This window comes from Protopterus annectens, chromosome 12.part0 (genome assembly GCF_019279795.1).
Source record: "Protopterus annectens isolate FY-2018-M chromosome 12.part0, PAN1.0, whole genome shotgun sequence".
Taxonomy (NCBI): Eukaryota; Metazoa; Chordata; order Ceratodontiformes; family Protopteridae; genus Protopterus; species Protopterus annectens.
The window spans coordinates 363,879,451-363,900,319 of NC_056746.1; positions in this window are offsets into that span (position 1 = coordinate 363,879,451).

Here is a 20,869-nt window from a genome sequence, read left to right on the forward strand (position 1 = left end):
GCATGCTGGGAGAATGCAATTTTTCTGTATAAGATTTTAATATCATGCAGATGCTCCTGTATTTTGGAGTGCAGTTCTCTAGACGTTCTTCCTATATAAAACAAGTCACATCAGCCACATGCTCAGTTTGCAGTTCCATGCTCCAGGTATAGAAATCTCTTCTCTTCTTATCGTAATTTTATTAATAACAATTTTAATAAATTTGCAATAGATGCCATCAAGCCATTTATACATGCCCCCTGGTTTAATGTCTGTCACATCAGATAAATAACTGAACCTTACTTGAAATATGTCTTCTAAACTGTTACCACTTTTTTCGCACAAAACATGGTACTTCCCCACTTTTTTCAGTGTATTAGGGAAGCCACCTAAAATTTTCCAATTACTTTTGATCAAATCACTTATACTTTTCACATTAACAGAAGTTTGAACTACTAGGGCCAGGCTATTGTCATCTTCAGTTATTAGCCCATTATTAACAAACCCTTCCAAGCATATACTAAGTTTATTTTTCTGATTTATTCATTCATTTACGTCTTCAAAGGTTTCTGTAATCAGTTCAGTTGAATAATCTCTATATTCCAACTTAGATGCCAATATAGTACTTTCATTAATGAAAATATACTTTCATCTGTCAAGTGGCTAGCCTGCACAAATTGTCCTTTGACAATATTCTGTGTAATATAGTTGTATGTAATATAGTTAGGGTACATACTGTCATACTGTTAAAACTTAAATAGGTATTAGAATATATATATATATATATATATATATATAGGTTCCATTGGTTTAATCAACATCTGTTAAATCGACTGTATCAAGTGTGCGAGATCAACAATCCCTGGGTAGGGCAATTAGCAGGAGTGTTTGGGGAACAACCCCCCACATGGAGGGATGCTTATTTATTTTTTTCTTTTGAAATAATATTTGCATGCACTGAAAAGTAAACATGGTGCATGTGTACTAGGAATTTGACATTTCTATTTTTGACATAGAGTGGTTTACCTTCAGGACATCTACATTCATGTTAGTTGACCAACTGTGGATAAATCAAATATATGAAATGAGTGTGAGTGTTTGTATACACTGATATATAACTTCAGACTTAGCTAGTTTTATATATATATACATATATATATATATATATATATTTCTTTCTTATAATTTTTGAGGAGCTTTCCTCCCTGGGCCTCCACTGAAAATGGGTTCTCATCGGCCCAGTGGACTATCCCTGTAAACAAATGCAAATAAATAAATAAATAAGGAAATACATTTTGGCAAGACTACAAGTTACACTTAATAACTTGGGAGTGTAAAAAGAGAATGTGGTTTGCTGAGACTGTTCAGTTTGCAGTCCATATCATCAATATAATCAGAAAATGAGAATGCTTCCCTATTCATTTCTAGAATAACCATGGAATAAAACTGGGCAATTTGTTCTGTTTTGTTGAAAGTGTATATCTGATACTTGTCAGCATTTGCACAAAGTTTGCTGAGGTCATAAATCTAGTGAACACTACAAGTGCTGGTGCTATCAGGGCTGGCCTTAGGTCTGTTGAACCCACCAGGCCATGACAGGGTTGTTCTGTCTTACATGGCCCAGAGGTTTGCCTGAAAGACACTACATCAAAGTGCAAGGTATTTTTGTAATGCTCTTCCTTCTCTCATAGTAGTTGCAGGTCTCTTTAGTGGAGTGGACAACATGGCTCCTGTCATACATTGCACTAGTGGCTAGTTTGGGTTTATTAGTAACCACAGCTTTATGCTCCTTTTTTGGTTCACAGTGTAATCTGCTCACATTCCCATAGTAATCAGTTACTGTTGCCGAGTGCTGAGCTGGGCTTTCAACACAAAACAGGTTGTATTACCTATCTGTTTTGTATAACACTCCAGTAGCTCTCTTGGAAGATAATAGGATTGGGCTTAATTAGAAGACTGGTAGAAAGAGACTGTTTTCTTTTGTTATTTTGCTAACATGGGCTTATGGTTGGTTACTAATGAAAACAGCTACAAAAATAACTGGAATATTACTCTGAGCGAGCATGTAAACAAACTCAAGCAAGCAGAAAAAAAAAAAAACTCATCACTAGTACTTGTGACAGAATATCATCAGTTCAATAGTGTGGCAGAGAAATGTCTTGTGCAACAACAGATGGGAGCAAAATAATCCTAGAGAAATGAAACATGAGGAGTGTGTGTGTGCTCGTGTGTGCTGAGTGATGAGAGGCAGAGCTGGAAAGAAAAATGATTCTTTGATGAAAGTGGAAACGTTAACAGAAACAGTTTGTCTCATAAATGAACTGTAGGGGTATCATAGTTTCATAGTCACATAAAAAATAAGGGTCAAACAGAAACCTAAAGCTAGAAAATTGACAGAATGGACTAAGGAGGAGTTGTATGTGTTTGTGGGAGTGTATTATAGAAACCTGAACAAACCGTGGGGTTTTGTTTTCCCAACATCAGAAATGAGTTTCCCAGAGGCATTTTGATTTTTTTCCACCTGTTATAATGCTAAATTATCCCTCATCTAATCCTTAGCATTGCCCATGTAACCTGGGATAAGGCTAGAAAAGATCTTCATGTCAGTCCACTTACCCGATATGAAAAATAATCAAATAAATCAAAATAAACTTTCAGAAACAGTTATAAATGGGGTGGTGTGTGAGTAATGCAGTTTCCAGGGAGAGGCGTGACAGTATTTCTATTATTATTGTTCAGCATTTTGTGGAATTTTACAGATTTATGTGGTTTTATGGATGCACACTGACCCACAGAAGATGTTCGAGCTGGAGACAATCAATACATATGCATGTGTTGTATGGCCAATTACATACCTTTGATTTAACATGTGCATGTATGTATATTAGCAAAATATAAGGTAATGAATAAACTCTGCTATTCCTGATACTTTATCTGAAAACATAAAGCATGAAACCAACAAGGGGAACACGGGTTGGAATGTTAGATGAGGGCGCAGCTGAGGGACCTCACCAACATGGCCTAAATTGTGCCACACAATGGTTAAGTCCAGCCCTGTGTTATCAATACAATTAAAATGTACCTGGTGTGATAATCTCAGATAACAGGCCTCAGTATGCAAGTATAGAATTCAATGAATTTTCAGAGCAGTTGGAGTTTCAACATGTGAAATCTTATTAAAACAATCCAGTGTCCAATGGTCAAGTTGAGATGACATTTCAGATTATATATATATATATATAAGAAAGATCAGTCCTGTTATGTAGATATATATATCTCACTTTTTTCCTGGAGTATAGAAATGCTTCTTCTTTTGGCTTTTCCTGGTAATGGGTCACCACAGCAGATCACCTGTCCGCTCATGATTGGCAGTGGAGTTTTACAGTGTCGAGTTGCCATCCCAGCTCCCAACCTTCCACAGAAGGCACACACATACATGCACTCATAACTAGGGCCAATTTAGAGTGTCCAATCCACCTTCAGCATGTCTTTGGGATGTGGGAGGAAACCGGAGCACCCGGAGGAAATGCATGCAACCACAGGGAGGACATGAAGACTCCTCACAGAAGGCACCCCAGCCGAGGATCGAACCGGAGAACCTCTTGCTGTGAGGTGACAACGCTAACTGCTGTACCACAGTGGCCACCCGGAGTATAGAAATACTCCATTACAATATTCATGTCTATCACCAGCTCGGCTATTAATGGAATATAGATTTAACAGAACACTACGTATTTTATTTTAGCCTAAAAATAAGAATAAAAAGAACTGTTGGGACAAAATACTACTTTGCCTCTTGATCCCATTTCTGAATAAGGGCACTGGACAAGATTTGTAGGAGTGACCATATTTACTGATGACCAACACATCACTGAGGCCATACAGAGCCACCCTGGAGAGATGTAGGAGGAGGTAGGAGGGGTGTGAAGCTTTCAGTCAATGTGACCATTGCGATGAAGGAAAATCTGCTTTGAAAGCAGCTCGCACACTCCCACAACGGCCCAAGAGCAGAGTGAGGCAAACTGTCTTCTCAAGGCTCGCTTGTCTCTTGGCCCCATTCCTAAATAAAGCACTTTACAAAATTTGCGAGAATGACCAGTTTTATTGATGACCAACACATCACAAAGTGTTTGTAATTGAGTGTGAATTTAGCACTGTACACCAAATAAACTTTATAACATAAAATGACTAACTACACCCACAGGCCTGGTCTCTGGTTGGTGTGACATAAAACCCTTCTGATATCCTTTAACAGTATTCATTTAAACCTATTACACAACAAATCCTACCAGCAGCAATGATGCTAATACTTGATTTGCTAGGTTATTATACTGCAAGCAAGAGAAAAAGGGGGAAAATATAAACAAAAGGGAGACTAAGGCCATAAGGAGTTAGATATGTAATAGATTAGCTGGTTCGTGGGAAAAAAACCTAAGTCATTCCTTCCAACATCTAAGATAACTGTATTGCAAAATTGAATGTATTGTAAATAAAAACAAATATTTCAAATAAATTGTCTCCATTTCATAGCTGGGAGACCTTTCCAGATTATTTCAAATCTGGTATGATCTAGCCCAAGGTTTTTATAATTTTCTCAAATTTCTGCTCTGGAATAGGCTTGAGAAACATGAGTGAGTAAAGACGAAGATTGTATATTACCTTAACAGATGAAATTAAATTAAGTTAATTAATGTAGGATTTTCAGCTATAACTTAAATAACAATTAGAAGATCACCTCCCCAGCATCTTGGTGACTTCTGTGGATTGCCCCATGGCCAACAAATCAGACGTTCAGCCAATTCTGAATGAGGGAGAGGAGTAGGCCTGAGAAGATACACCTAGATGGTTTAATACCAATCTAAGTGTTTTAATTAATCCAAACTTTTAATTTTCTGATGGGTGACCATCTAAAAAATAAAAAATAAATTGGTATGGCTTAGGGAATGAGACAGGCTGTTGAGGGTCCTGCCCCACACTAATATGCATGTGAAAGGTGTATTACTTTTGGGTAAGGAAACTTGACGGCAAAGACCTAGTTGATCAATTTTGCATCTGGAAATTCATATTAATGATGAGTCCTGAGTAAGAACTATATGATTCCACTTAAGGGTACCAATTAGTTTACTAACTCTAAAGATGCTATAGTATAGCCAGATGAATAATGTAGCCCACAGGAAATAGTTGAAGTAAGAGTATGGTGTGGTGTGTTAAACTTTCAAGATGCACCTAAGGAGTGCTAAACCTATGGGATGTCTTGTGTCAAAATGTGAATCTCTTTCAATGTTCCATCCTTTTAGTCCCTTGCTTACAATTCAATGTTCGGTGATGTCAGGGATGTCAGTTATTTTAGCAAATATGTCTTAAGGCTGCCAGACTAACATTAAATAATAATGGTGACAAACCCAAGCTGCAGCAATGGTGTAAATACTGTAAACTGATGTCAAAAGACAAACAGCTCTCCTAGATTTCCATCCATTGATAAAATGACATGAGATGGGTAATTGAAGAAGTGTATGCTCTTTTGGTGTTGATAGACCATGATTTCCAGAACCAAGAAGCTGTTAAGATTCCCTAATCATCCAACATGTTTGTGGAATCAGAAGTGAAAATATGTGTGCTTGTGGAGCCAAAGCTGTGAAGTTTGGACCTGTAATCGAGAAAATGAATGTGCTAGAATGTTTTTAGTAGCTGAAATATACTCTGCAGTAAATGCACATTAATCTTGAGAGTAAAGAAGACTAACAATGTTAATACAGTACTGACCCAGAAATTCCTGGAGGATATCTTTCACAAAACATCTACTACTGCTTTATTGACTGATCTGAAAATTAACTCCTTATTCCATAGCTGATCGTGCCATATAAGAATAACAACCCAAATTGAGAAAATCTCTAAAAATGTGATAACTTTTCTGGTTTCTGTTGACCAAAATTTAGGCCAGAGAGTGGAAAACCAGTGGCCATTGAAGTATCCTCTCATTACAAATTTGCCAGAGGCAACTGTAAAAAGTTGGAAGGTTATTTTGTTTACCCAGCTGCCTTGCCAAAAAGAAGTAGAATTAAAGTTCCAGAGAAAATTAGCCCATAACTTGAGGTCTTCTCTCTTTTGTTGATTCGAATTCTGTGATGCTTTTTTTCAGTCTCCTTGTAACAAATCTGCTATTGCTCTGTTGAAGATTTTGCCCAGGACTGTGGTTCTGTATGTGAAATTCAGCACACTTACAATTCCATGACTTGTCTTATAGCTGCCCTCTTGGAGGAAAGGAAGCTTTCTATGACCTCTGAGATTTTTCTGATTTTGTCATCTAGTGTAGTGTTGATCTCAATGCCCAGAAATGTAAGAACTTTATGTAGGCCTTCTATTTTATCCTGAGCCAACAGAACCCATAATGAATTGCTGAAATTGGAAAAAGACTGCAAGCTTTCTTTTGTTGAGGCTTTGCCCTCACTTATGATTAAAAAAGTCATCAATGAACCCCCCCCCCTTGTGAGCAAGATTATTGTTCTTCCAGCATCATAAAAGAGAGGAGATGAAACATTCAAAGATCGAGCACACCACTGAACACCCCATGGGCATGACCATATCATAAAAATACATGCCATCAATTTCCATTCCTCATGGGTGCCAGTCCTGAGGGCAAATGGGTAGCAGCTGGAAGGCTGATTGTATATTGACTTTAGTTAGCCAGGGGTCGATAACTTCTTTAATGATGGAAAGAGCATCATCAAGTGAAGATTGATGCATTCTTGAGTTTTTTTGGCCAATGTCTCATTGATAGATTGTTCTTCCAGGTGTGACAAATGATGGATGAGTCAGTATTCACCTGGTTTCTTTTTGGGAACTAAACATATGGGGAAAATTACAAAGGCATCAAATGGTGGAAACTGGTAAGGTCCTCCGATCCACCCATATTGTATTCTCTAAAAATGAGAGATTGAATTATGCTTTCTTTACCTATTGTTGATAACAGGTTTTTGCACAATGTCCATATGAATTTAGAGCTGGATTTTAATGAGAAGCCATGAGTGAAACCTTTAACAAAGAAACTGTCAACTGATTGAGATGATCTTTTAAAAGATTTGTAAGAACATCTATTTTAATGAGGGAGTGGTTCCAAGAAGGTTTATTTAGATCTGTGAAATTGCTGTGGTCTACTGAAAGCATGAAAAAAGGGTCTGCTTCTTTCAAGCAGAAATCTGTGTTAAATTGCTTTCTGGCTTGGGACTGACTGGCATTTACAGTAGTCCTTAAATTAACACTTTATGGCAGGATGCCATCTGCCACAAATATTACAAATGTGAGAAAATCTGCACGCAGACAGGCCACAATTTCTTGAATTATATACCCAGCAAGATTTCACTTTTGAAATCAGATGGTTCTTCTGATAACTATGTTCAAATTTGTCTGAATCCACAATAACATTAAGCCAAGTGTCCACATGCTTAGTTTCCCATTTCAGTTGTGAATCTGTTTCTTAATTTTCTGAATCTTTGATTGTAGTGAAACCAGAACATGCCCATTTTAAAACATGGACCTCTCTGACAATGAGAAAATAAGTTAACAATGGAATGGCCAAGCTAAGGTATTTTTCTAGCATCACTGCATTGCAGTACATACAACCTACAACCCAGTTGTCCCACAACTTTAATTTCCACTTCTTGGGTTGCCATCTACCCAAAATCACTAGAGCTTCAACTAAGTCTTTCGACCCATTCAAGTCAGTGTCTAATATCCGTTAGCCTCCTTTGGCATCGATAGGATGAAAATATGTCCTTTATAAATTTTTTGGTGATGATGGAATCCCCTGCCCTATAGTCTTTCATGGTGTTTAAGTTGTTGGTGTCTTGACTGGATTGGTCTGAGGAGGACAAGGCTGCAGACTTGTCACATAATGCGGTCCTTGCCTTGATTATTTGGACTTGGGTCAGGAAGGATATTACTGCTCCTGTCTACAATCTGAGCTAGCCTGTCCCTGTGTTCCCCATTAAGAGCATCAGTAAAAGCATTTAAGTTCTCATTCATTTGCCCCTCTTGGTAATTCCCAAGTCTAATGCTATCTTATGTAAGTTCCATACTTGAAACAGGCATGTATTGGATTTGACCAATGGATTCCTGGATGGGTTCATCCCCTGGTCTTCCTTCTAGCCTTTTTGGGTGATAGGCTTTCATCTGTCAATTGGAGCTCAGTTATTTGAGAAGATCTTCTCTTCTGACTCAGCTGGGCAGAATCACATATCTCATTACAGTCTTCTGAAATTTCTTCAAGTAAAAATCTGGCCTCCTCCAAAATACGATTCCATCTCTGCTTGAAGTCCTAAATAACAGCCATAACAATACTCCTACAAAAATAAATTAACAAGTAATATAAAGAAATGGAAAATTAATAAACATACTGTTAAGCTACAGTAGCTGATTAAAATTACAATTGATATTACAATTGATTTAATGTTTGTACATAAGCAGGTTAATATATATTTCTTCTTATTGTTTATTTCTGTTTTTATATATCTGTTAATTTTCTGTGTTGTGAGTAAATTGATGTGAAATCTTAAATAAAGTTTTATATATGTGAAATAGAGGATAACCCCAAGGAACTAATGGTCCTAAACAACAAAAACAACTTAAAATACAAAAATATAAAGCACCAAACCACGGCAACGTACATAACAAATATGGGAAGTTTAATATATCAGGTAAGCACTTTCACACAATACACTGTGCTTCATCAGACCATGCATAAAGTTATCAGCACTTCAATTAAATAGTGTATATATATATATATATATATATATATATATATATATATATATATATATATATATATATATATATATATATATATATATATATAAGCCCTTCATTTGATCTAAATTTCAAATGTTCGACACCCATATGGCCGACACCATATGACCAAATATTTGAAAGGCAGACAAATGATAGCGGAGATCTCGCTAGAGTGCAGAACTGGGAGAATCCCCTTTCCTGCACTGTAGTGCAATCTCGGAGTGAGAATATTTAAGTAGCGGGGGGATGTGGGGTGCAGGGGGACTTGCCCCCCTGCCCAACACTGTTTTTAGTAGTTTGCACTATTTCAGGTTGTCTGCATTTCCAGCTGTAGGCCATATGGTTGTCGGCATTTTGAAACGTCGGCAATCTGAAGTAGACCCATATATATATATATATATATATATATATATATATATATATATATATATATATATATGTAGGTGTGTGTGTGTGTGTGTGTGTGTGTGTGTGTGTGTGTGCGTGCGTGCGTGTGTGTGTGTGTGTGTGTCTGAGACAGAGAGTTAAAATTCAAGAGGGTATTGGTAAAGACTGAACCAGAGACCCTGTGTATGTAAAGAAAGAAAGAGTTGCATTGAACCATATCATTTTTAGCATAGCTGCTTGAAAAGTTAAAATGTAGATAAACACTGCAAACTAAAGAATGAGGTAGGGCAGGAGATTGTGATTGGAGGGATGACTGGAGGGAGGACAGGATGTAAACTGATTTACTTGTGCATAGAACTGCATTTTGATCATTTCTGTTGTCTTCTTTCCAAAAGAAATTATCCCTGGCTGTATATGTTAATGGATGGGCATGGGCTGTGGTGACTATGTACTTTTTATAGTACCAATGTCTTTTTTTTGAACCAAGGGTACACAACAACAGGCCAATATATTATGGGTATGGAGTGGCAGCACTAAACAGGAGCACCCCAGAAAGATGGACAAAGAATGGGGCGTGACCCAATAAGGAAGTGAGGTGGAGAGGAGTAAAGGACAGAGCAGGAGAAAGCATGGTAGAAAAGTATACAGGTAACAAGAGGGCCCGGCTTGAGACTAGAATGAAAGCAAGAGTGAAAATAAGAACAGAAAGAAGGGGGAAATGACCTAGAATGAAGGCAAGAGTGAAAATAAGAACAGAAAGAAGGGGGGGAATGACCTAGAATGAAAGCAAGAGTGAAAATAAGAACAGAAAGAAGGGGGGGAATGACCTAGAATGAAAGCAAGAGTGAAAATAAGAACAGAAAGAAGGGGGATGACCTAGAATGAAAGTAAGAGTGAAAATAAAAACAGAAAGAAGGGGGGAATGACCTAGAATGAAAGCAAGAGTGAAAATAAGAACAGAAAGAAGGGGGAGAATGAGACAAAAACAAGCAGCGAAGTCAGCAAGATGGAAAACACCCTCTCTTACTTACATATGTAGATATATATCAATTGGTTATGGTAATGGGGGGAGGGGACCTGAAGAAAACACCCTCTCTTACTTACATATACAGATATATATCAATTGGTTATGGTAATGGAGGGAGGGGACCTGAGGAAAACACCCTCTCTTACTTACATATGTAGATATATATCAATTGGTTATGGTAATGGGGGGAGGGGACCTGAGGAAAACACCCTCTCTTACTTACATATGTAGATATATATCAATTGGTTATGGTAATGGGGGAGGGGACCTGAGGAAAACACCCTCACTTACTTACATATACAGATATATATCAATTGGTTATGGTAATGGAGGGAGGGGACCTGAGGAAAACACCCTCTCTTACTTACATATGTAGATATATATCAGTTGGTTATGGTAATGGGGGGAGGGGACCTGAGGAAAACACCCTCTCTTACTTACATATACAGATAAATATCAATTGGTTATGGTAATAGGGGGAGGGGACCTGAGGAAAACACCCTCTCTTACTTACATATACAGATATATATCACTTGGTTATGGTAATGGGGGGAGGGGACCTGAGGAAAACACCCTCTCTTACTTACATATACAGATATATATCACTTGGTTATGGTAATGGGGGGAGGGGACCTGAGGAAAACACCCTCTCTTACTTACATATGTAGATATATATCAATTGGTTATGGTAATGGGGGGAGGGGACCTGAGGAAAACACCATCTCATACTTACATATGTAGATATATATCAGTTGGTTATGGTAATGGAGGGAGGGGACTTGAGGAAAACACCCTCTCTTACTTACATATGTAGATATATATCAGTTGGTTATGGTAATGGAGGGAGGGGACCTGAAAGCCCTGTGAGACACAATGTCTGTGAGTGGCAGAAGATAAGGAAGCAAAACACTATGAGGAAATGTATATACCAGTGTAACAGGGGTAATTAAATATCAAACAAATGAACAGAAGGCAAGCTAAACACACCAGCTAAGACCAACTAAGGAAACTAAACAGCTCACCAGAAGTGCAATAGAATAGTGAGAAGCTTTCTGTCAAAGTAACCACTGTGGTGAAGAGGACCCTGCTTTGTAAGCAGCTCATGCAATCCCACATTGGCCAGACAGTGGGGTGAGACAAATTGTCTTCTCAAGACTTGCCTGGCAAATGTGAAGAAAGTCTATCTTCTTTGCAAAAAAAGACGATAAAGAGTGAGAATGCAGCAAAGCTCCATAGAACGTCAGACGGAAGGAATGGTTTTAAAACAGTAGCCAAGATTGTTTGCTGTTTGTACTGAAGGAGTGAAGTTATTTGTTCAAAATTAATATTTCCCAAAAAGGCTGTGTCAAAATTTGTGTTTGAGAGGCCTCCAGACAAGAGGTATATTGAAAGCTGACTAGATAGACATCTGATAAAAAAATCACATAGATATTTCCAGAAAAGTTGAAGTGGATGAAGAAGTGTTTGCACAAGTGGTTCAGTGAAACACCTTGATCCCATTCAGTTAATCACTATTACATATTGTAATTACTATACATACATGAATATTAAAACTTCTATACAGCTATCAGTTTCAGATTTTTGTTCATTGTATGTGCTTTTGTATCTTTATCACTTATTTATGTTTATTGCTTTGTACATTTGTGTAATTAATATTGTATCTGCCTTTAAGCACAGGTCATGGTTGAAAAGAATCCTCAGACCAATTCATTTACCTGGTTAATATAAATACATGCATACATAAATTAAATAAATATATACAGTTTAGAACATCCTACAGATTAGATGAAATGCTTCTGTAGCAGTTCTTAGTCCACAAACATAAGAAATGCAGTCCACTGATTCTCCCAAATATTCAAAATGGAGAAGATTGTTCAGCAAGTCAGCAAGATAGTCAGGTAATTGAAAAGGTTTTGAATATCACTAAATTACTGTACAATAAAGTGCTTCAGCTTGAAACCTATTAACACACTGCACACTGATGCACAGATGGTAGTCACATGGAAATAGCACCAGAAACCAACTAACAGCTTCAAAAGCTGCTAACACATTTTATGTTGCATGTAAATGGCATTCAGAAGAGACTTGCATTTTTTTTCTTTCATTCTTTCTACTCCTAATACAGGACTTCATTCATTCAGCATATTTTATTTCCTGAGTGAAGGTATTTGAACAGGATAGGCATTGTGTATCCCCTTACCAAACATATAACTAAAACTATACATGGAAAGATTGCTATACACTGAAAGTGTTGAATCTTACCTGATACTGTGTACTGCTCTGCTTATAAATATAATAATATGCTGAGTGGTGAGAAAGTTTATACATACCTACTCACAGTTTAGGCTTGCAGTATGGTCCTGCAGATAGATAAGCCCTTCCACCTAGGCCATGCACAGCAAATATGCATGCATTACACTTCTGATTTAATTAGATACAATGGGCAAGGCTATAGAATGCAGGATTATGAGTGGGTTTCTGGTCATAACCAGCCAATTATGCATATGAGGTATAGATGTCAAAAAATTCACCTTGAAAGCAAAGCTGAACATTTGAATCTTGACATCCATGTCAAGAGCAGAAAACAGTCTGGGCTATGATCGGAGAGACCAGATTATAACTCTTTGTAGTGCATGGAGCTTAACCTACTCCCATGTACTACAAAAGAAAAAATATAGGAGCTCTAATTGTCTTACAGCTTTTAAAGCTATAACACACTTACATCTTCCAGACACAGAGCAGCCACAACAAAACAGCTGTGGGAAGCAGAAAGACCTTTAGCACATATTCAAACATTTTATTCAGCCATAAAAATGCTGAATGAAATGTATGATTATGTTTCAAGGCTCTATGTGGGTCTTGCTACTGTTCTGTTTTGGCCGCCGACCACTGTTAATGAACTAACACAAGACCAGAGCTTTACAGTTGTAAGAAATACTTAACTGGGGAGACTGATGTCAGAAATGTTTTTTACAAGCCTATCTTTTCCATGATTTCAGAATTTAATTGTGATGTGCCACGCACTACATAATTGCTATGTGTGTGCAATAATACAGCATGTAGAACCACAACATGACATATATGAAAGAAGCTTTACACATAATATACATTCTCTGTAATTATCATTAATGCCAAGTCATTAATAAGTAGTACATTTATAAACAACATGTGCTGATAAATTAAGTGTGAGCTATGGTTAGGTAGTGAGTCAATGTTTTGATTTCATTTCAAAACACTTTTACGTGTATCTCCCTTTACAGACTCACGGTAGCAGTGTTTTTTTTTTCAAACACTAAGAATTGTATCTCTGGGACCCAACAGTGCTTGTCTCAGTGACCTGGTTAAGCCCACCAGGTGAATTTCCTCTAAGAATTTTCTAAATCCTCCAGACAGGCCCATGCAGAACCTCTGACTGAGACCTCTAGGCTTGGTGTAATCAAATAGTCATTTATCTTTAATAAGTTTATGAAACTATCCCTCATCTGCTGACAGATATGTGGTTTGTTATCCATCATTACTAGTAAACAACTGTTGCCCTCTTATTTTTCTTTCTTTCGTTGTAAGAATACACTTGTGGGCACCCATCCTTCTATGAGTATAAGTCTAGTCATCCTGCCATACAAGATTCCTGGCTTGATCATGCATCTATTTATGGGTAATGGTTTTGCTGTTCACTGAGTTATGATAATTCTCTGGTAACTTTCACTAAGTCCATTCTATACCTGCTATGTTTTAGTGACTATGTCTGTGGAATTTTGATGTTTGCAGGCAGACACCTGTGACAATATTGAGTCATGTGCAGTTTGTCTTGCTGTGATTATCATAACTTACATTGAAGCCCCATGGTGGACAAAGTGATAAAATTATACCACTCCTCGAAGTTAAAGTACCTGATGATTCTTCTTTCAGTTTGCCTAAAAAGTTAATTCATAATTCTCCATTCATGCATATGCAACTCTAACCTGGTGAATCATCAAAAGGGTTGATAAAAACACATGGTAACAATGTGGTCGTCTCAGTTTTGAACTCAGCTGCACTATCTTCTGGGCTTAGGTTATCTCCATCTTGTCTGGCAACTATGTGAATCACAATTTTTCTTTGATGTTTCACATATGGTATTAATTAACTATTAGTCTAAATCCACTTTATATATCCGTTTTCTGCCAAACAGTGTTTTACCACTGTGTCACACATTCTTTGACTTTAATTTAGGTGGCCGGCAACAATACAAATCATCAGTAGTACCCCAATTCCATAAAAACCTCAGCTTTGGCCGGCTAAGATCTAGCTGTATTCAACTGGACGTATAAGAGAATTTAAGTACCTTTATCTGCACTTTTTTTCAAATAATACAGTATTTAAATTGAGTTAACTGTGTTGCATGATTATTCACTGAACTGGAAGTTTTGACTCTGTTCTTCAGTCAGTGCTTGCTTGAATTTAATCATTTGTTAGTAATTGCAGATGTGGGGGTAGCCACATTCTTTCATTTCCTGTCCTTGCCTATTTAAGTGGTACAGTTTGAAATATTTTCTGCTTAAAAACCTCAGCTTTGGCCGGCAAAGATCTAGCTGTATTCAAATGGACATATAAGAGAACTTAAGTAACTTTATCTGCACATTTTTTCAAATAATACAGTATTTAAATTGAGTAAACTGTGTTGCATGATTATTAACTGAACTGGAAGTTTTGACTCTGTTCTTCAGTCAGTGCTTGCTTGAATTTTATTGTCTGTTAGTAATTGCAGGTGTGGGGGTAGCCACATTTTTTCATTTCCTGTCCTTGCCTATTTAAGTGGTACAGTTTGAAATATTTTCTGTTTAAAATCCTCAGCTTTGGCCGACTAAGATCTAGCTGTATTCAACTGGACGTATAATAGAATTTAAGTACCTTTATCTGCACTTTTTTCAAATAATACAGTATTTAAATTGAGTTAACTGTGTTGCATGATTATTAACTGAACTGGAAGTTTTGACTCTGTTCTTCAATTAGCCACCCACCCTCCCTGTTTCTGTTTTGGTGTTAATCTTAGTGGATTTGAAACTGCCCACCCCTCTTGTAAATTTGTGTTTGGATACTCCTTCTGGGCCCATCTCACTTGCTCACTCAACTGAGTGCAGTGAGATCATATTCTGATTTCAGGCACTCTTACTGTGTACAAAGAGAGCATCTGGGAAAGAGAACAAAAAAAATGTTAAGCTTGTTTCCTGCCTTTCCTGTTAAGTGGTCTAGACTGTTTGTAGGCTTCTGAGCCCCCAAGCCCTTCTGTGTTGGAGGGAAGCCTTCTAGCTTAGTTTTGTTTCTTATAACTAGCCAGTTTTCTAGTTTCAGCACTCAAATCTGTTTCTTTGAACTCAGCACTTGTTCAGAACTCATTGTAAGCACTACATAAGCTGCAAATTACTACAGCACTCAACTTTCCTCACTTGTCTAGTGGAAAACAGTTTTTAATACTTAATAAATAAGCACTTATCCAGGCATGTCTAAGGGTCATCTCCCAGTGATTTCTCCTGTCTACCTGATGAATCTAGGCATCTTGGGGCAATGCAGCAATTGCCTCATGTACACAGACAACCCTCTCCTCCTACCACCCAACACTACAACCTGTGAGAGATGCACTTATATAGCCAAACTGGAAGCAAAGCTCTCTTCACCCAAGACTGGACTAGACAATCAAGAGGAGAAGGTAAACACTTGCACCACACCACACTCATTACATAGTCCCTCAAAACCTACACCACCAAAACACACACACAGAAACACAAAACACACACCTACATTTGCGGAAGCTCTCAATAAAAACCTGCCCAAGCATCAGGGACATCCAAAGCAGAAACGCAAGCAAACTCCACCCCCCCCCAACACAACCCAAATGACACATAGCCCACAAACTCAGTGTGCCACTCAACCACAGCCCATAAGGCATAACAACGTACCCAACACTCTAGTCATAGGTGACTCTATAGTCAGGCACACTGATGTTCTACTCACTAGACTAAACAAGGAGAAAGTTACTGTCAGCTGCCTATCAGGTGCCAGGATCCACCACATAACACATGCACTCAGGTCACTCCACAATAAATACAAATATGACACTGTCATTGTCCATGTTGGTGTGAATGACCTGAGATATACCTCCCTGAACTACATAGAAAGAGACATGGAGGAGCTCTCTGATCTTGTATCCCAGGCAGGTATGACCCTAACCCTGAGTAGCATCCTGCCATCACCCAGAATGATACCACAGTACAAGGACAAAATGATTGACTTCAACAATTTGCTAAGCTTCTGATGTCATTCTAAGGGGATCCAGTATTTATCTGCCTGGGACGACATGATCGACAGTCCACGATGCTTTGCCAGAGATGGCCTGCACCTGTCACCCTTAGGATTCTGGATACTGGCTAAGGCTCTTGCCACCCCTATAGTGCCTTTTTTAGGCAAGGTTCAAATGACAAATTCACCACTGCAACAGGTACAAGCAAGCAAAATCTGAGGGTAATGCTACTCAATGCTAGAAGTCTAAACCTCAAAATGCACTCACTCGAGGCACTCCTTAAAATGGAGAACATTGACATCTGTGCAGTGACCTGGTTCAAAGCTCCAGAGAGCACCCCTGTATTACCAGGCTTCAATTCATACCACACCTTTCGGCCACATAACCCAGAAAGAAGCACTAAAGGCAGAGGTGTGTCCATATTCATTAAGGATATCCACACCTCCAGGCATGTTGCACAGCATAATGCATCCGAGATTATCCAAGTGCAACTAACTCTGGGCAAGACCGCAATCCAAATTGTAGCTTGCTACAGACCCCCCACCATGCCCCAGGATTCACACTCCTCATTTCTTAATATACTGGAAAGTATTAGGGTACAACCCAATACCCTAATAATGGGCAATTTCAACTACCCCACCATTAACTGGGAAAACTACTCATGTACCAACTCTTTTGCTCAACGTTTTCTAGAATTCATAAATTCCAACGCCTTGGATCAACTTATTCACACCCCCACCAGGGGCAGCAATATCCTAGACCTGGTCATTACCAACATGAGAAACCAGTGTTCCACACCAGAGGTCAATTCCTCATTGGTCAGATCCGACCACAAGCTAATCAGCCTAGACATCCACATCCCACCCCCAGCTCCAATTAGGGAAACCATCATAAAAAAACTTCTCTAAAGCCAACTTCACACTTCTTAAGACAGAAGTGGCAAACTTCATGACACCCATGCAGACGGACAATAGAGGTATGACTGCCGAATCCTACACAAATGCACTTTATAAGCACTTACACGAGTGCATAGATCATGCTATCCCTAATAGAACCAAGATGTTATCCTCCAAAAAAAGGAAGCCAATCTGGTGGTCATCTGCCATAAACAAACTCTACAACAGAAGAAAGAAACTGTTGCAAAAAAAAAGTAAAATCCCATGACTGGAGGAACTCCCTGGTCAACCTCAGTAAGAAGCTGAGATCCCTCATAAAATCCTCCAAAGCTAGTTATGAAAACAAAATTGCCACTGACTCTAAAGACAACCACAAAGCATTCTATAGCTATGTCAAGAATCTAAATGGGAACACTCAGATCTGCTCTGAGTTACAGCACAATGGCACTAAATATACACAACCAACTGATATTGCCAACATCCTAGCAGATAGGTTCAGTGCTAACTTTACTCCCCTCTCACCTCCTAGAGGGCCCATCTCTATACCGGAAGAATGCAAAGTTTCTATAATCACGGCTGCACAGGTAAAAAACACACTCTCCAAAGCCAAGAACACAGCATCCATGGGACCTGACAATATCCCAGGCTGCATTCTACATGAACTGCAGAATGAACTGGCACCCTACCTAAGTACCATGTTCAATCATAGCCTCAACTCAGGCTTTGTACCCACTGAATGGCGCACCATGACGGTTATCCCACTCCACAACGGGGGAGCTACTACGGACCCCGGGAACTACTGCCCCATTAGCCTGACGAGCCTGGTCTGCAAGGCCATGGAACATATCATCGTGGAACTCATAAACAAAGACATTGGTAATCTCCAAACTCTGGACCCTACCCAGTTTGGATTTGTAAAAGGCAGATCATGTCTCCTAAACCTGATTGACTTCTTTGAAGCAGTCACCAAAGCCATAGATGAGGGTAAAATGGCTCACACAGCTTAACTAGATCTCGCCAAGGCTTTCGACACCATCCCCCACTCTGGAATTATAGATAAGCTCACTAAACTAGGTATAAATCCCTATATCACAAGATGGGTTGCCAACTGGCTCATGGACAGAACCCACACTGTGAAAGTAGCGGATTCCAAATCCGGCATCAGACGAGTGACAAGTGGAGTACCACAGGGTTCAGTCCTGGGTCCTCTCCTGTTTGGTATCTACTTCTCTGAAGTGCAGGCCAACACAGAAGGTCTTTGGCTAACAAAGTTTGCAGATGACTGCAAACTAGGAGCCATAATCGAAACTCCTAACGATGTGGACAAACTACAAAAGGGCCGCACTGAGACAGATACCTGGTGTCAAAGCCATGGCCTGACGCTCAATGCCAAAAAGTGTATTGGCATCCCCTTTGATAAAAACTCTGTACCCATGAACTACCACATAGCTGGTAGTCTACTTAATGCCGAAAATGTCATAAGAGACCTTGGGACACAGGTGGACAGTAGTCTCTCCTTTGATAATCACATCGCCATGGTGGTCAGGAAATCCTTCTACGTGGCTCATCTCATCACGAAAAGATTCTCATCCAGAAAAAAAGAGGTGATTGTTCCCCTCTACCCATCACTCATTAGACCCATTATAGAGTACAATGCCCCTTTTGGTATATACCTCACAAGACATCTACAACAACTGGAAAGACCACAGAAATACCTCACAAAGAGGATTACTGGCCTCAAACAGATGCCTTATGCAGACCGTCTCAAAAAACTACAGCTTTACTCCATCGCATATCGCCTACTCAGGGGTGATCTCTGCCTAACATACAAAGCTATGTCAAACCCAGAGCTGTTGGACATGCTCCACTTAAAGAAATCCCAATCCCTCCGAGCTACACGCTCTAGAGACCTAAACCTTGTCACCACAATAAACAGAACATGCTGGAAGGATACATTCCTGTCCCAGAGACTTCCCATACTCTGGAACAGACTACCTATCTATGTCAAACAGAGCTCCTCATTAGCACTCTTCAAGAAAAATCTTGATGATTGGATGGTTAATGGGAAATTCACCTCGGGGATCACTTCTGTGGCTCTGCTCAACAGGGGCACAGGAAAATAATTTTCTTGGGTGGCGAAAGCCAGGGTACATTTTTTGGCTAGGCTTGTATGGGCCCTAGGGCCGATAGCATAGTACCTACCTATGAACCTATGAACCTATGATATGTATAGAAACAATTCATTATAGTCAGCAACATAAATGAAAATGGTCATAGAAGACAGTGAATCCAATTTATTCTTAAAATTCATTCAGATACTAGTATATAACTTACACACTGTATTTAATACTTGACTACTAGTGTTCACTTACTCTAATGAAGCAAATATGACATAAGATGCATGTTGTAACGTGTATATATGACTTTTATGTAATAATTATTTGAATATAGGTATCAATTCTCCACATAACCCTGCAAATAGATTTTGTTCAGTTGGACACTCATAGTAAATAAAACAAAATTATTGCTACTGCTGCCATAGCATTCAGTTCCATTTTCCATCCCACCCTTACTACATCTGGGACATCATGTATAATTTTAAAGTTCATTTCAGACAAGTTGTGTATGCACAAACATACTATTTGTACCTCTCTTTTCATATACATTTGTACTTTGGGTGCGCACTTTACTGCTTTGTCATGTACACATTCTGTCAGTATGCTCACAGAATGCAGCCCTTGCATGGGTAAGTAAAGGCTGATAATTTTGCCTTGACCTTGTTCTCCTTGTTGCAATAGTTTCCTGACAACTCTATAGTATAACAATCCACAGACTGTGACTATTTTGTCCAAGGTGGCTGGGTCATACTGCAGAGCTGCTCCATATGTATGCAGACATCAGAACTTTGATGTGAGCAGGCCAAATACATGCTCTATAGTATTCTTAGTTTAAGGGCATGTATCACTGTAACCTTACTGTACATCAGAATGCACGTGAAGTGTGCTGTACCTTTAAGAAGCATGTCAAGGCTGTAAGTGCACGTATAAATTCCAGACACGTGCACTCCCTGTACCATTTTGTAAGAGCAGCCAGAGTGAAAGCTGCATGATCGCACTTGTTAGTTTGTATATAAGTTACTTAAGTTAAAGACAATAAACTTTTATAGTGATGTGTTTATATAAAATAAAGCTGCTTGAACAGATCCCACGAAGACTCTTCTATTGTATCCAAAGTAGGAGAGTGACACTTACTCAGTTGGGTTGTGTAGGTTTCTCATAGGTGTCATGTGCCAAGGTTCCAGTGCATAACCTGCATACCCCACTACTGGAAGGTAAGGCTCAAGCTGTAATTTTTTTATTAATGCAATTGTGGAGCATTATGTGTGATTCTTAACTGGTTCATTGTGCTGACAATTTTGCTATCATATTCACATGTGGTACTGCCTTTATCTTCACCTGCAAACTGCAGGGCCCATTCAACACCATACAGACCCATCAAGTTCTGCTTGACTATACCTTA